Raw genomic sequence first — 6,000 nt, forward strand, 5'->3', positions numbered from 1 at the left:
CTAAAAGAAGGTGGATTTCTACAGAGCTTAGTATTGGCTCCCTTTTCATACTGGCTTTAAAATACCTAGTAGTGATCAGAAAACTTAGATGTTAAGTAATTATAAAAAACTATACTGCTCATTATTTGTGTCTACTGGTAGGATTTTTCCCCTACAATCAACATAACAAATGTGTCAGTGGCAAAAATTCCCTTTTTGTAACCCTCATAGTCCAGAGCCGGTTTTCTTTTTAAGAGTCACGCTTCATGAAGCCTGAGCTGAGCAATATATTCTGATGGTTTTTGAGAGGGATCATATAATTATAGTGGGAGAAATCCAATTCTGGTTTAAGAAATGGGATTCTTCTGTCATTTGTATATTGAAGAAAAATCAGAATATTCACTAAATGCATGTTAGGCCAATTATTAAAAATATGAAAGAAAAATAATTCTGATCATTTCTCAGCTAGGAACGACAAGAATTATTGAAATATACTACTATGAATACTTGAAAGGCAGTAATTGTGAATGACACTTCAGTTCATCTACCCCTTAATCATATCTGATTTTATTGACAACTAAATATTGCTGGATATGGGGTTTGTTTTTAAGAAAATCAAAATAAGATTCACTAGTCCCCAACGATTCTCAAAGTTTCACTCTTTGCTTAAAATGCTCTTATATCTTGTTTTCTCTAAACCTCAATCACCACTCTTGGTCATCACGGTGCAGATGCAGGTGGCAGTAGAGAAAATGCACTGCGTAACAAGCAGGTCGATGCACTCCTCAGGCCTCCACCTGCTCTGGTTAGCAGCCCTGGGGGAGGAGGGAGGTGTCACCTGTCCTAGTTGATTCTAGTTGTCCCAGCAGCCACGCAGCTCTGCAGTCCAGGTCCAGGGTCTCTATGGCCTCTGTTTTCTCCCTAGCCATGGCAATCACCTTAATCCAGTTTCTTTAGTTCCCTGCAGAAGCTTTAGTTATTATGGGCCACTTATCATGAGGCTAAGAAGTAAGTGCCAAAGCTCACATGCTGCATGTCGAAGGTCTGTTGACATCAGCTATCACTTCTGCCTGTGGATCCTGGGTGTGTCTATTCCTGCCCCTTCTTGGCCTGAGGATGAATTTGGAAAGTCCACCTGGCGGCATTAACTTCAGACCACGTGCTGCTTCCAACCCACTGGCTCTGGACCAGGCAACAGTGAGGCATTTGTTTAACAATGTACTTGGCTTCAGTGCTCTTTTACTTTTGCCTGAAACAATTACTGTCATTTATTTTGCTGTAGCTGGTCCTCTAACAGAGCACAGGTACCTAAGATACTTGTTTAATTTCTGTTTCCGTGGACCTTTGGTGGGTGACATCAGATATTCCCTAAATTCAGATGGTGAATGACATAACACGACTTGACATGGATTATTTCTCCTATGTTAGAACACAGTGGCAGATTTTGGGAAATGGTTTGCAAAATTCTTGAGCCACTTTCACATCTCCCATTATTAAGTAGACAACATATGCATGCCATTGCTGTTTGATCTTGCCAGATCCAAATTGGCTCTCTTGAAAGCCAAGTTCATATGCAGCCACTTACCGATTGTTCTAACAGTTACCAATTACTTAGCAATTGACTCTTGTATTTTTTTGAGTCCTGTATCTCACCTCTGAAACTTAAAAATCTATAAAGAGGTCTGTGTTAACTCCCAGCCCCTCCCCACTATGCTAGTTCTCCTTTCTTTTCCTCTCTCCTCCTCACCCTGACTCTGCACCCCTGTACTGAGAGGGGAAGGAGGAAGATGCTGTCTGATATCATTTTCTGCCTTGCCAGTAGGGGGTGCCACTGTGCAGGGTAACTGCCTGGCCCTTCCTGACCCCCAAAGATCACGCACTACCTCTGTCTCAATCAGGCATTGGGGTACATCCTGACAAGTCATGTCAAAACTGCCAATTTCAGGACCGAGATGTGATTTTTTAAAAAAACCTTATAAACTCCACTTTGTACTTTAGATTTTAAAACTGGGAAGAAAATGTGATATACTTTGGACCACTTTTTTAATTTGTATAATAAGCCTTAACAAACAGTGTATATACACTTGCACACCCCCCACCCCAGAGTGTTTTTGATGTGGCAGAGAAAATGCTATAGTGTTAGGACATGAGCTTGTGTCACGTTTTGTAGGAAAGGGGTAGCTTTCTGTTGGTATGAAATTTTACAAGAAAACCTCTCATTAGACATCAGTTCTTTGTTAAAGATGTTATGCTCAAAGCAATGCATGTTTAAAGTGCATGTCTGTCAGTCGGTTTTCTGTTTGGAAGAAGTAACAGCGGGAATCTAATGATGTTGCGGTTGGCTCCTGACCTCTAGTGTATTGCATTCTTAACCGTGAACTGTGCATCGAAGCCTTCCTTATGACCATTGACCTGTGTCTATGGATACCTGTGTTCCTGTATAAGCTGGTTTGCCCCTCTTACTCCAACTAATTTCACCTCGATTGTCACCGTTTCCTTCATGTTAACTTTGCGTGACCTTGTTCTTCCTTTCTCCTGTGTATGTAATATGTATACATATATACACATGCTGTCCAAATATATATGTATGTATTTGTATAGCATTTTTACACCTTTATTGAGTAATCTGGTTTCGAAAGGGAGTGAGTTTAGTCCCTTCTACAGTTTTCCAAGCTGCGTCCTGAGAATTCTGACCCTCAGAGCCTGAGAGAACCCTAGGAAGATTATGTTAATTTGCTGTCATTTCTTAATTCAGGATCTGTTATCAAGTCAAACATGAAAAAACAGTGACTTTTATGGTGAAAAGAGTTTCAAGCATTCCAAGTGAATTCTCAATGTTTCATAACTTTTTATTACAAACCCATCTCCTAATATGAAGCCAAGTACTATTTGATACTGTGGTATAAACCAAACTACCTTGAAGTTTTTTTTTTTTTTTTTTTTAAAGACAACTTATGGATAATGCTCATTTTCACAATCAGAACAGCTTTAAAATATGGTTGAATTTGTTTAAGAACAAATCCTTTTTGCTTTTCCTTTTTCTTCAGTGATCTAAAAAATGGTCAGTTGTTTTCCTCACAGCGAAAGAGTAATGTAACAAAATGAAGTCATTGTAAAGAAGTGCTGCAACTTGTCAATATTTAATAAAGAGTTATGGAAGCTGGAACATTTTCTACATCAAGTATTATGGGTTGTCTGATTTAAAGCTTCTTCGTGAATGCATCATCTTAATTGGCTCAGAGGGGTTTAAACGCCTGCAGATTTATAGTATTTTTATTTTCTTCATCTCCCTAAAAGTTCTACACCTTTAAAAACATTAGTCTGCCCAAAACACATGGCTTAAACTTAAGACACATGATTTTTTTATCCACCAACCTTAAACTTGTGTGAGAGCTAATGAGACTAACAATGAAGCCAAGGCGGGTCTGAGAAGAAAGATGCTGCCAAAGTCCAGGTCTCACGTCAGGTCCCCGTGAAAACCCAGTGCCATTTTTCCCTAGGCTGTTTCATTCCACTCAAATAATCTCATAAGCTCCTGGGGAATTTTTCCTTTTCTTTAGGACTGTGCCTCCTCTTGATGGCCTTAACCCATCCCTAAGAACTGGCAGGAGATAACAACCAAGCAGAACATAGTTTAGACAGTCCTTGCTTTCCTGTGACATGTCATTTTTCATTCCCAGTCGGTGGTCTCTCTGGAAAGCTGTCAGCAGCACCCAGGATTGCTGCCACTTCTTCCACACTTGAGTACGCAATGGAGAGATCAAGGTGGATAGAGCCCCTCTGAACTTCTGCACATTCCTTCTTAGAGAAAGATACAAAGGGCGGAATGAATAAGTTAAATCAGTTACACAGTTGCTAGGTTAATACGCTCTAAAGTCCAAGAGTGATCTAGGCACTTCTGAAATCTTAAAGCCCCTGGCAAAAATGTCAGCGGGGTGAGCAAGGGTACCTGGGAAACTAAGGACAGCTCCCCTGTGGTTGGCTCTGAGGAACCATGATCAAAGGGGTCTCTGGGGTAAGAGGAAAAGCCACTTTCTGAGCCCTTCAGTGCTCACCCTGCTGGGAGAGGACACGTCTCAAAACTGAGTTTCCAGAGAACACTGGCTGGGGAGTCTGTAAGTATGGCGCATGAATTGAGCAGGAAAAAAAGTGAGCCATAGTAGACTCCCATGAGTAGGTTGCAGGGCTCAGGTGTGGACTGAGGAGGGTGAGAACAGAGATTCCCTGTTGAGTGCGGCTGACCTCAGGCCGGACTGGGAGAAAGGTCCATTCTAGCCACCAGCCTGCACCTTTCCGCCCAGTCTCTGGGACACCCCAGCCCGTGCCCCATGCTGATGTGCCTCCAAATTCCAAGGTGGCACTGGCTGCGTTCCCAACTGGGCGGCGAGGCACAGGTGAGGCTGTCTTCTTCGAAATTCAGGAGCCTCAAAAGACGGGCCTGGTGAGTCTTCAAGGCACAGGTGTCTCTCCTGGGGCCCTGTGGCATTGTTCTCTCTGTCCCCTGCGTGAGTTTGTAAGTACTCCAGGGCCATCCTCCAGGGACCTCTTGCAGGCTTAACCTGTCCCTGGCTGGCTGTGATGCTCACTGGCATCCCACCCCAAAGTTCTGGGGCCCAGGGTCACTGCCCCATGGCTGTGCCACAGCCAGAATCCCGGGCCATTTCTGCTGCGTCACCCATGACCCTGCTGCTCGGAGCCGCTCACCTGCAGTAGAGCGACAACCTCTGGGCCGCCTGCCAGCGTCCCCAATGGGAAGTAGGGCCCAAAGCTTTGCTGCCTCCAGCTCTTCTGCCCTGCCAGGGGTGCTCTCTTTGACATTTCTCCCCTTGCCAAGGCCCAGGGTGGTGGAACATCTGGGCTCAGAGACAGTGACAGTAAGTGCCTAAAACCTAACCCATACCCTTGTCTCCTCCACGCCAAAACCTTTCTCTTCCTGTTTCTGCTGGGAACTCCCCTGATGACAAGGCCTTTGATAAAAGTCTGTAATACGAATTGTCTAGATTTAGCTCTTGATACAGAAAGGGAGGCTTTTATTTTTTTTTATTTTTTATTTATTTATTATTTATTTATTTATTTTTTAAATTTTATTTTGTCGATATACATTGTGGCTGATTATTGCTCCCCATCACCAAAACCTCCCTCCCTCTTCCCTCCCCCCGAAAGGGAGGCTTTTAGAATGACCAAAAATCTCTTGTTCCTCGAAGTCTGATGTTCATGCCATGTTGTCCCTCAGGACGACAGTCAGCTTTGAGTCTGAAAACATAATAATTATTTTCCCCTCTAACAACATTTTATTATGAAAATTTGCAAACACTGGAAAAAGGTGGGAGAATTGTACAAGGAACCCCTGTGTACCCCCTACCTAGATTCTACCATTAATGTTTCACTGGGTTTGCCTTATCATGTATCTACCCATCCACCCATCCTTTTGTCCCTCTCATTTACCGAAGCACTGAAAAGAAAAATACAGGCATCATATACTCCCCCAAAACTGCAGCATGCATATCATTAACTATATGTATTTGTTTTTCTTTTGAGATAAAATTCACATAAAGTGAAATACAGAAATCTTAGGTGTACATTGAAGTTTGACAAATGCATGTGCCTGTGTCACCATCACCCCATAAAGTTCTTTCATGTCTCCTCCAAGTCAATCCCTATCCCCAAACCCATATAGCAACTGCTGTCCTGAATTTTTTCCAACATATATTAGTTTTTGCGTCTTCTAGAATTTCATATAAATAGAGCCATACAATTTATTACAATAAATTTTTTCTAGTGAGTATCTACCCCACCTTGAAGCAGTAAAACCCATTAGGTCAACGGATAGGAAACCACGGGGCATCATGAATGAGAAGACATCAGTTTAATGTCCAAGTAGTATCCCCATTTCACATGCAACATATACTTCCTGAATATACACAATCAGCTCAAGCCTTGACCATTTATGTACAATGATCATCTCGAACTCCTAGATTGAAATCCAGGTACGTTTTGCAATGAGAGGTTACCAATTCCTCA

Source organism: Cynocephalus volans, chromosome 13 (genome assembly GCF_027409185.1).
Source record: "Cynocephalus volans isolate mCynVol1 chromosome 13, mCynVol1.pri, whole genome shotgun sequence".
Lineage (NCBI taxonomy): Eukaryota > Metazoa > Chordata > Mammalia > Dermoptera > Cynocephalidae > Cynocephalus > Cynocephalus volans.